This window comes from Peromyscus eremicus, chromosome 10 (assembly GCF_949786415.1).
Source record: "Peromyscus eremicus chromosome 10, PerEre_H2_v1, whole genome shotgun sequence".
Lineage (NCBI taxonomy): Eukaryota > Metazoa > Chordata > Mammalia > Rodentia > Cricetidae > Peromyscus > Peromyscus eremicus.
The window spans coordinates 90260517-90276638 of NC_081426.1; positions in this window are offsets into that span (position 1 = coordinate 90260517).

Here is a 16122-nt window from a genome sequence, read left to right on the forward strand (position 1 = left end):
TTGGTAGCGTTTCCTCCATGTACCACTGTTCTATGACACAGGCACTGTGCTGAATGCCCGAAGACAAGAAAGGCATCACTCTGTAGGCTGCATCTTGATGGTGCTCTACAGGGGACATCAATGGTTGCCAAGGGCTGAGGACTAACAGCAAAGAGGCATGGGAGGCCTTTTTGGGGTGGTATGAATGTCCTGCTTATCTGTAATAGAGAACGTCCAACACTACGTAGAGGTAAAACCTCACTGCACGCAGATGATGCCTAAATGAACCCTACCTGAAAAAAACTAAAGATGTCACTAAGTTGTGAATTATGTTCTAGACAAGAAATGTATCAGAGCTACAGAAGGGGGTTGGGACTCAGTGCGAACACCAGATTAGCAGATCTATACACAACAGAAATGGACGTGAAATGTAGGGGAAAGGTGAATTAGTAATCACAGACAACACTAAAGCCAGAGGGGTGCGTGATCCTGGGGAGGATGCTCCAGGAAAGGCTTTGGGAGTAGTCACAGGGCAGTGCACATACCTGGGTCACCCCGGCAAGTCCCTACCACTGAGCCCTCTCTACGGCAAGCCTATGGCTCAAAATACCATGTTACAATGATTTTCCAATACATCTTCACTTCTAATTGATGCCCTAAAACATCAATTACTCATCTCAACATCTACCAACTGTCACCACTGGCTCTAAAGTTAGACCGTTTGGGTCCCTAAACTTCAAAATTGCCTAATTCCCCATCTGTACAATGGGATCAACATTTTCCCAACGTCTGACTGAGAACGCATGAAAAACTGTGCTAGACTGCCATACTCTTGATCACAGACATTAGACACAGTTGGCTGGGAAGTACATACATTAATTTTTTTTTTTTGCGATGGTGTCACATGTGTTGCTCAGACCAGCTTTAAACTACGAAGCTCAGCTACTTCTCTTGCCTCAGTATCCCAAGAACTAGGACAACAGGTGTGAACCACCACACCCAGGCAGGATAGTCCTTAACTATTATGTCCAGTTGTTCATCATTTTTGTGGTCCCATTTAAATAGGGAGGGGGCACTAACAAATGCTACATTCTGAGGATAATTTCTGGAAATTCCAAGACCCCACTGAACGAAGCAATATTAAGAATGCCGGATGTAAACAGTTAAGGCTTGCTAAGTTCAGGATCCTCAGAGTGGAAAACCTGACACTGGAACATTACACTATCATTTAACTTTCTTTCATATTTTTCACGTAACTTCAGAGTCTCATGTTTTCTAACTCATATTACATTTGCGCAGAAATTTTGTTAGAAGCCTATTTTTACATGAATGGATTTCAACTAAGGAAAAGAAACTATTTAAAAACCTGTATTTCTAGTTGCTTGAGGCAGAACTGCTCCAAGTATTATTACACACAATACTGATTTCAAATACCGTGAGTTCTCAAACCTAACGCAAAATGGATTTTTTAAACATAAAAGCATATCGAGCTAATTCTTACACTGCAGGGTCCCATGAGCTAAGTTTTTATTTTTCTTTTTTAAAGATTTATTTTTACTAGACCTATACACTAATATACCACATCCAGTTTTTCTGTATATCAGCGTTTCTTGGTTATTTTGTTATTTTTACTTGTTAAACATCTTGATAGTGAAAACTACTTGAGCTAAACCTGCCTAATAGATACCAGCCTGGAAATAGGCTGTCTCGACGCACAAGGTTTTGTTTTTCTTTTTTGTTGGTTTTCAGACAACATAATAACCACTTGGTATTGACCGGCCATGCCTATTAGTGAACAAAAATAGTTTTTCATATGCATAAGCACCATTTTCCCACAGAAAACACTTAGCCACGGTTGAGGTACTGGAAATCCATGCATATGGTAAACATGTTAGATCTGATTTTATCCTATTATGTCTACAAAGGAAAACCTCATAGTCTGTCTCTCGGACTCAAGTCGTCCAAAAAAAAAAAAAAAAATCAATGGAACGCAGCACCTCCGATGCAACCGGCCGGAAAGGTCACCGCTGCCTTTCCAACCCCGCCATAACCGGGAGTGTTGGTGATGCCAGCACATCCCCGATGCAGGACAGAAGCATCCCAGGTCCTTTCCACAGGGAAGGGTTTCCAGCTCAGGGCGCAGAGGGATGAGCCAGGAGAGACCTGCGGCCCTGGAGACGGCGCCCGAGGGATGGAGGCCGTGCTCCGCTGCGCCCTGGTGAGGGGAGGGGATGGGAGTGGATCCGGGGAATGGTCACCGGGAGGGTCCGCCCGAGGGGACCCGCCTAACCCCCCCCATCCCCGGACGCCGCCAGGTTACGCCCCCGCCTGCCCCGCACGGCGGCCGCCGCCTCCCCCTCCCGGTCCCCGAGGCCCCCGCACGCCCCTCCGCCAGCCTCCCCGGGACCCGACGCCGACGGCGCCCTCTCCAGGCCCGGCGGAGGACGCGGGTGGGGGAGCGGCTGGGCCGCGGCCTGTCCCCGGCGGCGGCGGCGGCGGCGGCGAGCGCGGGGCCGCGCGGACAGCGCCTCCGCCCCGCAGGAACAAAGCGCCCCGCGGGCGGGCGGGCAAGGCGAGCGGGCGAGCAGCACTCACCGCGGACGGGCGAGCCTGGGTGCAGGGGCCCGGGAGCACCCCCAGGCCGGGGCCGGGGCCGAGCGCCGGCTGCAGTCCGCGAGCTGCGGGGCCGCCGGGCGACGGGCGCGCTAGGCGGCCGGGGCAGCGACGCCGCCGCCGCTGCTGCTCCCTCCTCCGCCTCCTCCTCCTCCTCCTCCGGCCCGGGTCCCTGCTCCGCCGCGTCTTCCCCCTCGCCGGGTCCCCGCCGCCGCCGCCTCAGCCTCGGCGCTGCACGGGCTGCTGCTCCTCTCCATCAAAGCCGGGCCGGGCCGCGGGGAACATCCCGGAAAGTGAGGGCTGGTGGCCGTCTCCCGCAGCTGCTGGTGGCCATCTTTAATCCTCCTCCTCCTCCCGCTCTCTCCACCTCCCGCGCCTGCTGACGGACTGCTCGGGATCCTCCTCCCGCTCCTCCCGCTCCTCCCGCTCCTCCCACCAGGCCGGCCGCAGAAATTGCAGCCGCCCGGGCCGGCCCCTCCCGCCTGCTCGCCCGTCCGCCCGCCCGCCTTCCCTTCCTCTTTCCCACTTCCTTCCCTCCCCGCGCGGCTCCCGCTTCCCCGCACCCTCGGCCGGAGCCTCCGCACGCGCGGGGGTCCGCGTCCCCCTCGTCCCCGGCTGCGGGGCTCCCGGGTCCCCTGGCGCCCGCCGAGCTCACCCTCTCCGCGGGGTTCTCGGGAGACCCGGCTGAGAAAGGACGGCCGCGCGCCCCTGAACCCGTCACCCATCGCTGGATGCTGTCACCAGCGATGACAACACGCAAGCCGGCGTTCATGTTACTCCAGCTGGAGTACAAAAGAACTGCCCACGCTAGCTCTTCCACGACGCAGCCTCGAACCCCCCACCTTCTCGGGGCGGGGGGAGTGGGGGGGGGGCTCAGGACCCAGGAGTTACGCGCCCAGTCTCCGGGGTTGTCCTGGGTCAGTGACCTTGAGACCATCAACTGAGGTTTTAGGTTTGCCCTTTCTGGATACATTATTTATACCTCCATAGATGTGAGCAACACAGTGTTTGGACCTAGTAAGTATGTATTGGTAAACCTAAACAGCTAAGCGGGCATCAGCTTGCCTCTGTTCCTAGTCAACCCAGCAGACCGTTTGGGTCATACTTCTGTTCTGGCAACGGGGACAAACTGAGTCAGCACGAATGCTCGAACTCCTTTAAACAGCTCGGAGTGGGGAAGTGGTACTTTACAGAAACTGGAAACATGAGCTTGTTTTTTCCAACGCTGCAATCTACAGCAGTTTCAGGATTTCCTCTAAGAAAAACGAAGCAATTTGGACTTGCTGTTTCCTTTTTTTCAAAGCCCGTTTGTTTTTGGAATTGGATCCAGTTGTAATGATTTACTCGCTGTTTGCTACAAGACTCAGCACTACTGGCAAACCCAGGCTTTATCTGTGGGGGCCAGAGTTCCTGGGGCTTGTGGGCACCCGCGGGCAGGGGACAGCTCCTTAGCCGGGGTGGAGAGCCATGCCTGAATGGCCCAGGCTAGGGCCGCTGCGGGATGAGGCTGGGGGAGATGAGGGAGGAAGGGAGGGGAGAGGGAGCAGGCAACAGAATAAAAATTTAGATGTTACTAAGTTCTGAGAAGAATATGCCAGAACAACCCCCCCCCCCTTTTTAGCCCACTTTAATAACAAGATTGGTGTCTTCTGAGGGGCACCCATCTCTAGAACTCTCAAACCGAAATAGTCTTTGCTGTAGCGTTCTACAACACAGTTTTAAATGAATCATTAAAAGTCAAGTCGCTGTGTGGGGGAGGGTGTGCCTGCTTGCATTTCCTTGTTGCTGCTCTTTCCTTTGTGACCCTTTGATGGTTACTCTGTAGATTTTTGTTTCTCCAGTCTACTATTAGACAAAAGTACCACAAAATCCTCCATTCTTAAGGCCGGGAATGTGGTGAAAAGAACTATTGGACGGTGTGAATACATAGGATGAGGAAATTCAGTTGAGTCGAGACAGAGACCACCATGTATTGATTTTCAACTTACATATGAGGTTTCTGAATCCTTGTCATTGAAATTGGGTTTACACTGAAAGAAGAAAACGTATGAAATTTAAGTCATTAGTCCATTAATTATAAACGTTTTTCTGTTGAAAAAAAAATAACATTGCGATAAAAGTTCAGGGGTGCATCAGTCTGCAAATGTGGCAGCTTCCTTGTTGGTGACCTATAGACAACATCTCACAGAGGATTTTACTCTAGCGCACAAACATACATGGGGCCACCTCCCCTTGCATGACTGAAGCCACACAAATACAGGTATTGTAAGAACGGCCAGGAAAAGAGACTTTACAGTTGCTTTATCCCAGCTCTGCTTCAAGCTGTCATCATCAGACCTCTTACCTTCCTTGGTCTTTGTTGCCGGCCAAATGAGGTTTCTGTCGTCTTGAGTTTAAGTATTGAAAAACGAAAAAAAGAAAAAAAAAACTGGTCAGAGCAGGTTCTCCAGCAACATGACTCTTGTGTCCTATGTGTTCACTCAGATGAACTCACACCCCTCATAAAACAAAGACGTGTTAAAGTGGGATCAGCCCTTTGTGTGGAGGCCAGATGGAAGGAGTTCTATCTAGGCATGTGCAGCAAACTCCTCTGGGGATAGGGGAAGCTGAAGGGCTATTTCCAAACAGTTCTGCATCAGGAGCCTGCTTCCTAACTTCCATTCACGAAGGAGGTGACGGTAGACAATAGCGACAGAGAGGCCCTGCCTGACAGCAGGCAAAAGCCACACGTCCATGGTGACTGAAAACTCGGGGCACAAACAAGCAACCGAGGGGTGGAAGAAGAAGGAGAAAGAATAACCACGAAAAATACCTGAGCAGAAGAACGTTTTAAATGAGAATTTTGAAAACTGTTCAGATAAAGAGTACACTGAAAAACTGCTAGTTTAATGGTTGCTTCTTTCATGTTACATTTATAAAATGGGAGGATTAATTTAAACTTTGGCCAATGGGATAATACACACACACACACACACACACACACACACACACATATATAAAATCAAGTAAATTCTAGAATTTTAAGAAGTTACTGGAACATAGAGTGCTACAGATGCCACAAGACAAAAATTATACAAACTTTAACCTTTGACACATTCAAATTTTACTTATATGCTAAATTGTGTCACTATTATATTTAAAGTGTATTTCCATTTTCCCAGACTATTAGCGACAACAATGGAATTACCATATTGTTTTCCCTTGTTTAGAAGAACCAGATGGAAGAGAAACTGGGCAAGCAAATGGGAGTCTCTGGGCTCTTGTGACCAGTCTGTCTGTGAAAAGCATACCCCAGACAAGAGGACAGAGTTAAGAAATGCTCAGCTTTATTCTCATAATCTCTGTTCTTTGTAAGAGACAATTATTTCTGTTCCTTGTTTTCCACTGACGAACTGTCTAAAGTATCAAGTGAATAATAATGACAAGCCTTACTTATCTGCACTGATCAAAACCGAGTATCATTCTCCCCTCCTCAATTTAGAGGACTCCTTATAATTAACTGATGAGCTGTCCCCAAGACAGTGCCATTTAGAGTCATTATTGACTCTAATTGGGGAGAAATGCTTCTGGAAAGTTCCAATTAGAGGCATTTTCTGGTGTTCCTGTGCATACATTCAAAGGAGGTACTGGAGCATTCCTTTTGTTTGGGGGACTTGTAAGTTGGTATGTTGTTTTTACTTAGTAAATAATACAAATGAAGCTTCTGTAAGCTTTCGAGTAACAAGACCACAGGAGGGAACTGAACAGCCATGTTTTTGCTCTTGCTTACCATTATGATCATGATGATAATGGAAATAGGATATCGTGATGTCGTGGAAAGGAATCCCAGTTCTGCATACAGTTGAAGTCTCTCCATATTTTGTCCTTGTTTATGGTTCTGAGATGATTACTATGTGGGTCAGGATGGGCTGAGACTGGCTCTGCCATCTGTATGTTGATTTTCCATTTTTTCATATTTCTGTATGAAGTTCCAAAGAGCTTAGAACTTCAGAACCACCATCTTTGGGATGTTTTCACAGGTGCACTGGGTTTAGTTCACTCATCCCACAACTGCAGGGAAGAAATTATCAAAGGCCATCGATATACAATGCACCATGGGAGTGAGGCAGTATCCAGAGACTTCAGAGTTGAGGGGGTTCATCTTTCTGGTGGGAAGGGGAAACCAGTCAAATCTTTAATTCTGCCCTCTGCAATGAAATACATGAAACTGCATTTTTCAGAATTTCTGATAATCATTGACTTTTTTAGAAAAAAAAAATGTTAAGGAATAAAGAGGTTAAATGTGATGGTAAGAATTGGAGGCCAACCTGAGCCTCAGGGTGTCACTTTGTGGAAAAAAAAAAAGAAAAAAAGAATGAAGTAGGGTTTCCTATTTACAAAACTCGTAACAAATATTCGCAACAAACAAGTAAAAGGTAAACTGAGGGAGTTTGGGGATCAAAGAATGCGAGGTGAACTCTTAAAACCCTTGTTTTTTTCCTGGAGGACTCAAAACAAAAGCTGTGATTACACATACTTAAACAAGATAAAATACTGCCACCTGCTGGCCAGAATGAAAAGGCCAGTCAGACATCTCTAAGCAAGGGAAAACAAAACAAAACCGGAGGAATTCATTCTGTTTTTTTAAACAAGGGTCTCCATAGGTAGCCCTAGTTGGTTTGAAATTTTCACAGTCCATCTGCCTCAACCTGCAAAGAGCTGAGATTACAGATCACACCTGTTTCAAGCAAGCCTCCCCATGCTAGGCAAGCACTACCAAGTTAGCCATAGCCCCTGCCTGTTCACTATCTACTAATCATGTTAAAAATGAATGAATGCACTTCTTGTATTCACATTCCGGACCATTAAATGATACACCAGCACCAGCTAGATGATACCGGAGTACTCAACTCTACCCCAACCGTGCATGCAGAGCACTGTCAACAGGTGCACAATTAAAGTCCTGCTGCAACAACCATAAACGATACTCAGGCCTGTCTACGAAGTGTGTGTTCCACTCTCTCCTTCCACGTTTTCTTTTGTTACTGCTTCACTCAAAAACCTCGGGACACTTCAGTTTTCTCTCATACTCTCCGTGGAATCCATTATCAAGTCAGTTTGACTTCCTACATTTGTTGTTGTTTTGAGACAGGGTTTCTCTGTAGCCTTGGCTGTCCTAGAACTCACTCTGTAGACCAGGTGCAGATTCGCCTGCCTCTGCCTCCCTAGTGTCGGAGTTAAAGGCATGCACCACCACTGCCCAGCTTCCATTGTTCCTGTTTGGATAACACTACTTTACGTTATAAAAACTTCTTACTCATAGTAGAAAAATGTTGACAAGCAATTAGGAATTATCACAGCTTAATGAAATACATTAGTTTAATGAATGGATAGAACATCCTGAATTATTGATGATCTTAAACACAGGCTACTCTCTGTTGCTGGAATATTCAAATATTCACACAGTTAATTATTTGTTCATATTTCTTTCCTATATGTTGTGCTAAGATTAGAAAACGTACCTGTTTTCTTCCCAACTGCCTCCTGGGCTCAGCTATGCACATCACCGCACCCACTGATTGGGAAGCAATCTGTCTTTAGGACGGTATCATATTTGGGAAGCATCTGTGAGATGCTGACCTAGATGTTTTCTGGATCTACGGCTGATATTTGGTGTTTCATCGTTTGTTCTTCCTTTTGCCGGAGCATCTGTTACCTTTAAAAATAAAGTTTCTTTTTCATGGAACTTTTGAAACTTCCACAAAGTGAGAAGTAGAATGACCCGATGACAGATAAAACAACCAGAACCACAACCCACCCTTCCTCTGCCTCAGGTTTCTCTCTCTCTTTTTATGTTATGTGCACGTGTGCTTGCCTACATGCATGTCTGGACCCCATGTGCCTGGTGCTCTGGGAGGCTACAAGAGGATGCCATACCCCCTGGAACTGGAGTAACAGATTGTGAGCTGCCATGTGGGTGTGGGACTTAGCCCTGGATCCTCTGGGCGAGGAGCAAATATTCCTAACCTCTAGGCCATTGCTTCTGTCCCCGCTACTCTTGAGACAAGATTTCACGATGCAGCCCTCACTGGCCTGAACCCTGCTATGTAGACCAGTCCATCCTTGAACTCAGTCATCCTAGGGTGCAGCCCAGGCCAGTCTTATTATGTAACCCCAGCTGGCCTCAGGTTCACAGTCCTGCCTCTACTGCCCAGGTGCTGGTATAACAGGTGAGCATGTCTTCCACCCCACCCCCACCCTCCACCCTGTGCCTAGCTGTGTTTTTAACTTTTCCCCAGTCGTTTTGGCTTCTACACAGACTCATTCATCAATAGAAAGGGTTCTGATTTCTTGCTTTGTTGAGAAATTAAATTCTATATTCAATTTAAAGTCCTGTAAAATCAATTACATTACACACACTATGCCAAATAGTTTTCAAATAAATCTAAATTTAATTCAATGACTGTGAGGACTAATTTTATGTGTCAACTTCTCTGGACCATAGATTACCCACACATTTGGTTAAAAATGATTCTGCCCTGTCTGCGAGAGTGTTTCTGATGGGACTGGCATTCAAATAGGCCCACCCCATCTCTGCATGGCCCCAGCTAATAAACCTATGACACTCAACTCTGACTATAACTACATATAACTCCTGGGTGAATGTATTTTTTAACACAGACTTGCTATGTGAGCCATCCTGGTTTGGCACTTGGGACTTCCGGCCTCAGCAGAGTTCTGAGGGTCTAGATGTACACCACCCCCCTTCCAATATCTTCTACAATTCTGTCACTGACTTCTGGCTTTTCCCCTCTGTTGGAACTCTCACCAAAGTGTCCTTTTTTTTCTCTTTGTTCTCTGGGGGGGCCTGCCACCCAGCTCCCAAATAAATGCACGGAGGCTTATTCTTTCTTACGAATGCCTGGCCTTAGCTTGGTTTGTTTATTGCCAGCTTTTAACTTATCCTGTCTACCTTTTGCCTCTTGTCTTTATCTTTCTCTATTTCTCTATACTTTTCTTTACTTCTTACTCTGTGGCTTGATGTGTATCTGGATAGCTGGCCCCTGGTATCCTCTCTCCTCCTCTTGCCCCTCGATCTTTTTGCCCTAGATTTCTCCTCCTATTTATTCTCTCTACCTGCCAGCCCCACATATTCCTCTCTCCTGCCTTGCTATTGGCCATTCAACTCTTTATTAGACCAATCAGGTTTTTAGAGAGGCAAAGTAACACAGCTTTACAGAGTTAAACAAATGCAACATAAAAGAATGCAACACACCTTCGCATCATTAAACAAAGGTTCCACAGCATAAACAAATACAGCACATCTTTAACTAATATTTGACAACAACAACATCATCAATGAGCTAATAAATGCAACATAAGATAACATCTCCCACCACCACACCAGGGGTCCTCTGTCCCTTTGTCAAGCTCTTCCCTCATATAGGTGACACTGACCCTTCCTGGTTCCTCTCATGCATGCTCTCTGATCATGCCTCCTTCACCAAGGCTGTTTCCTCCCCCTGACCCCAAGCCCCTGCTTGCTAAGGTGATGCTGCCACTCTACTGCTCTTTTCAGAAGTCCTGTGAATCCCAGGCTACACAGATGGTACAAACCAGGACCGATAATCCAGACCTTCATCTTAGAGCCAATTGTCTTCTGGATACTTCCTCCTCAGCTCTTAAAAGCCGGTATCATCTTCTTCTTCTTAACCTGTTCTCACCCATGGTGCCTGTCTCAGCACTGGCACTCTGCAGAAAGTTTGCTGTAAGAATGAAAATCCACCGGGCGGGCGGTGGTGGCGCACGCCTTTAACCCCAGCACTCGGGAGGCAGAGGCAGGTGGATCTCTGTGAGTTCGAGGCCAGTCTGGTCTACAGAGTGAGTTCCAGGAAAGGCTCCAAAGCTACACAGAGAAACCCTGTCTCAAAAAACAAACAAACAAAACCAAACAATAACAACAACAACAAAAGAAGAATGAAAATCCTCATGGTGTTTCGGCCAGGGTGTTCAGGACCAACCTGAACCCACATCTCCTGTATTCTCAATACTGCGCTGCTGCAGACAAGGTCACCATAGAAAGGTGATGGCTTGTCACCTCGGACATGCTGCCACCTCCTCCTAGTCTTCACCTCTAAGGACACACACAGAAGCTGTCTACACAGAAGTGAGGTGCCAGGGATGCAGTTGGAGGGAGACGCCACACTGTTGACATATTTCTTGTTTGGATTTCTAGACTCAGACCTTTGTCTTCTAAAAATAAAGACTTAGTGCCTTTGCTTGTCTCTTCCACTCTGATGGGAAATTGAAGGAGAAGGGGGGGCAGGGGGGCGGGGAGGAGTGCAGATTGCTCAGGTGATGAGTTAACAGCACAGTTTAAACTACTCTAGAAATAAAAAGGAGACATTGAAAACTTCCACTTTTGCTTGCCTACCATAGCATGAAACCACAACCATCAGTACAGACATGTGCAGAGGTAGAAATGAAATATTAATACAGCTGCCAGGAGAGTACAGAGACCACAGCTCACCACCAGCTTGCATATACAGACTTTGAGATCTTCAGATCTGGTTGGGGAGACAGACAAATCGAATAATTACATTTCAAAATGTAAATGATTCACGATGGCAATATAAAATACTAAAGGGGGGTGGGTGGAGAGATGGCTCAGCAGTTCAGATGCCTTGCTGTTCTTGCAAAGGACCCAAGTTCAGTTCCCGGCACCCACATCAGGAGGCTCACAGTTGCTTGAAACTCCAACTCTAAAGGAGCCAGTGTCTTCCTCTGGCCTCCACAGGAATCCATACTCATGTGTATATAGGCACACAGACACATGGATAATGAATAACAAACATGTACAAAGGAAATATTTAAAGGTAGTAGGTGTTTTTCAAGTGAAGTATATAAGTATGTACTGTGTTTATGAAATGTCCAATCACTTTGGTTCACAGATTTTCTAGACACTTTCTTTTTCTTTTTTTGAGGCAGTTTCTACTGTGTAGCCCAGGCTAACCTCAAACTCATAATCATGGTGCCTGAGTCCACTGAGTGGTGGGATTACAGGTGGGCACTACTATGTCTAGCTGAGTTCAGTCCTGAAAGATGAGTTGGGTAAGAAGTGAGGATGGTTGAGGCATAATACAACACATGAAATTAGGAAGAAAGGAAAGCCCAAACATGGATATATGTGTGCATGTCTGTCTTCAGTGAGCAAACTGAGCAATGAAAGAGTGGAATGTTCTAGCTTAGGGACACTGTATAAAAACTGTACTCCCTAGGCAATAATATCAAGGTCAAAGTCATGTTGTAGATCCTTCCACGTTTCAGGAGGTAAAACAACGTGGAGCATCTTGGCCTGCATAAGGAGCAGTCATGTCTGACATGAACAGGATTTATTGACTGTAGGTTCTGTGCACATTTCCTTCTTACAGCTGTGCCACAGTGTTCACAGTGTTGCAAAAGCCCCCATTTGTGATCCTTTTTCTAGGTGTGGCTGCAGAAGAGCCCCCATGTCTGCCTTAGACGCTCCTCACACCTCCTCCTCCTCCCCTCTTGACTCTTAGCAATGCCTCGCTCTGTAGCCCAGGTGGCTCTGGAACTTACTGTGTAGTGCAGACGGGCCTCAAACTAATGGCAATCCTCTGCCTTCACTCCTCAGGTACTAGGATGCGTGGGTTAGTTTTGTTAACTTTACACAAACTAGTGTCATCTGGGGAAAGAAACTTCAGCTGCAGAATTGCCTCTGTCAGGTCAGCTGGTGGGCGTGTCTATGGGGCATCTTCTTGAATTAATGATTGATGTGGGAGGGCCCTGCCCACTGTGGGCAGTGTCTCCTTCTGACAGATGGTCTGGGTTGTATAAAAAAAGCAAACAATGAACTCCAGAGAGCATGCTGGTAAGTAGTGTTCTTCCAGGGTTTCTGCTTTAGTTCCTGCTTGGAGTTCCCGTCATGGATCCCTCAGGGATGGGCTGTAACCTGCGAGCCAAACAATCCCTTCCTGTCATTGTCAGCAGATTTGGTGGGTCAGTTAAGATTTCTTAAAGGGAGGAACTAGTTAAAAGAAAGTTTTTTCCTACATTAAAAATGGGAAACATTTTTACAATGGAGAGAGTTTGGTCTCCCTTTGATAATACGATGATGATAGATGGTCTGAAAATGGAACTATTATATGAGAGGATAATTAATGTTGATGGGATTTGTGTAATGTCAATTATAAATATTATTTGTTTGATCATTTCTGTTTTATCATTTAAAAAGTTGGTTAATATGAGTGCCAAGATAAAAGTTTTAGAAAAACCTGTTAAAACAGATCATAGAGATATTCAGATGAAGACAGAAGAATTTAAGAGAGAACCAATCTCAATATTGCATTACAAGGTTACAGAGAAACAGCCTAAGGCTTTCAAACAGCCAACCTTACTCTATCCAGTAACCTTACAGGAATTGCCAAATGATAGATATCCCCAAGACTGTGTAAGAGTTGAATGGACTCTTATACAAATGTTAGATTTGAGGAGATTCAAAGTAGCAATAGTCTCATATGGCATGCAATCACCTTTTGTAAAGCAGATGTTAAACCACGGTCAACTTGTAATAGAATTATTATATCAAGACTGGAGAGACTTGGTTACAGTGGTCTTAGAGGCTGGTCCCCAATTACAATGGAGGACCTGGTGGAAGGATGAGTCTAAGATCATTGAACAAGGAAGTAAGACTAGAGGTATGGAAATTTCCCAGGATCAACTTCTTGGAGAAGGTGATTATGCTGGTATACAAAGACAATCTTTATATGATGACCACACCCTGGCTTTATGCCACACAGCAGCCTTGAATGCTTGGGACAGAATTGAAGAAGCAGAAAAGAAAACTGAGTCATTTACTAAAGTTATACAGGGCCCAAAAGAAACCTTCACTGATTCCTTACAAAGATTGACTTCAGCAGTAAATAGAATGATACTAAATTCAGAAGCTAGGCATATAATAATTGAATCTCTGGCTTTTGAAAATGCTAATGCACAATGCAAAAAGGTAATTAGGCCATTAAAGGCACGATCAGCATCCTTGGAAGAATAGATCCGAGATACAATTAATATTGAATCTCATTACCATGATGATGCTTGAATAGGAGAGGTGATTTTCAGAGTTTTGAAGAAAAATAGTAATGTCAAATGTTTCAATTGTAGTAAACAAGGTCACTTAAAAAGGGATTGTGAACAGGGCATTCCTAGAAACAATAGTTTTTCAAGGAATAATCTTAACAGAACAACCCTCACTTCTGGAATATGAAGAAGGTGTGGTATAGGCAGAAATTGGACTAATGAATGTAGATCAACAAGGGACAGACAAGGTAATCCTTTGCCTTTACTAGTGGGGAAACTCCCAGAGGGGCCTCTCATAGGCCCCCATGGCAAATTCAGTTCAGTCCTTTCCTGACATCATAGAAGAAACCCCTTCCCATAGCAATTAAATAAACAAATGCCTATTGTAAAAAAACAAAAAAACAAAAAACAAAACAAAACAAAACAACATACTGTTCTGGAAGATAGAATACCTTTAGAAAATAAAATAAAAATTTAAGGAGAAACCATAAATCAAAATTGATAAAGATTAGATTTGGAAACTCTCCAAAGTTAGGGTTGGGGAAGGGTTTTGCTTTTGCCATTCCAGGAAAAGAAAAAACATCTTTAGGAATTTAAAGACCTTTGGACAGATAAACATCAAAAGAACAAGGGAGAAAAAATTACCAAGAAAAGGAATAATCTGACCTAATTAAATCTCTGAAGTCTCCAAAAAGATGATGAGACCCCACCATGACAATTCCATCAGGACAATGATAATACCATTAAGCTGACAAACACCACCCAAAGATTGGCTTTGGATTACAAACTGCTCAGGACAACATCAAGATGGCTAGCTGAGATGATACAGCCTCATAGACTACTCCAATCTGGACTTGACCATAATCCTAAATTTTCTTTGTGTCCCCATAAGACTACCAGTGGCCCCAATCAGCAGGAAGTAGCCTAGAAAACTACGCCCACATTCCCCCAAAAAATGGATTATTGATGTTTGTCTTTGTTTAGGGGTTGGTTAAAAATTGTTACTGGTCATAGTCAAACTTTTTAAAAGAAGAAAGGGGGATATGTATAGAAATGTATTATATAGAAATGACAGGATAAAAGGGTAGATTATTGAATCTGCTCTGAAAAGAAAAAAGGGAGAATATGGATATGGTAAGATAAAAGGTAGATTACTGAATCTACTTTTAAAAAGAAACTCCTAGTTTTAAATATTTTATATTGGATTGGATTTTTGTATATTATATACAAATTTTATATATTGATACAAATTTGAGATTAATTTTGTTAGAATATACTGTACATATATTTCTAATATTGTTCAAGATATTGTACCTATACAGTTCATTTAACAATGTAATGCAAATTGCTAGTCAGTGAATGTTATTACCAACTAATTAGGATATAAAGAAATGCAAGTTAGTAGTTAGTCATTACAATCAAACTTGTAGTCATGTCAGGTATGTTTTCAAGGTCAAACAGATATATTTTAGAAAAACAGGTCATCTTTAAACACTTTAGAGATCTACAGAATATGGCATTTAAGATGTTTTAATAACAGATTATTTTTATAGCAATGAGACAGGTCTGCTCTTGGCAGCACCAATCTACTTCAGAGAAAATCATGAGCATTGAAGAAACTCCATATGGAGTTTACTTTCCTTATGTAAAGTTAGCTACAGGATAAGAAAATGCCTTTGCCTCAACTGCTGACAGTATGCTGTCCAAAATGGACAAGCAGGAAACAATAGAAAGGACTGCCGAACCTTGCCAACATAAAGTAGGAAGGCCCTTTAGAAAATCCTGCTTCACAGATAAGTCTCCCATATATGCTAGGCCTGTAGGCCGAAGATGGATGCCCCAATGTTGCAGAGGAACCTTGGGTGACTGTCCAGGCAGCCAGATGTTTCTGTCATTTCTCAAATTTTTTGGAATTTGCTTGTTTGCACTTTCTGCTTACTTAGTTAATACTATTTCCTTCTCGGGTCTCTGAGGGAGTCAAAGACTAGATAGTTATAGTTTTCCTTGTTAACAAATTCAGAAAAGAAACTCACTAAAGAGGCTTAAAGTGTATAAGTTTGAAAGACATCAAAAGGTAGTTTTCAGTTGGTAATACAAGTTAGGATAGAAAGTAAATTAGGTACAACACTTGGATTCACCAAAATTGGGTAAATAATGGAGTATTTTCTCTGAATCTGTCAAGTGTTAATGGACTGGACATTGTTAATGTAATTCTTGACTGTATATATTGTATATACTTATTGTACTTATTGTATATAGTTTTTCTTATATTAGTTATAACCTTCCTTTATTACTTTAGACAAAAAGGGGGAAATGTGGTGATAGATTGTGTACCCTAATAAAATTTGCCTGAAGATCAGGGAACAGAACAACCCGCTAGATTAAACATAGATGCCAGGCAGTGGTAGCATACATCTTAAATCATAACACTTGGGAGGCAGAAATCTGTAT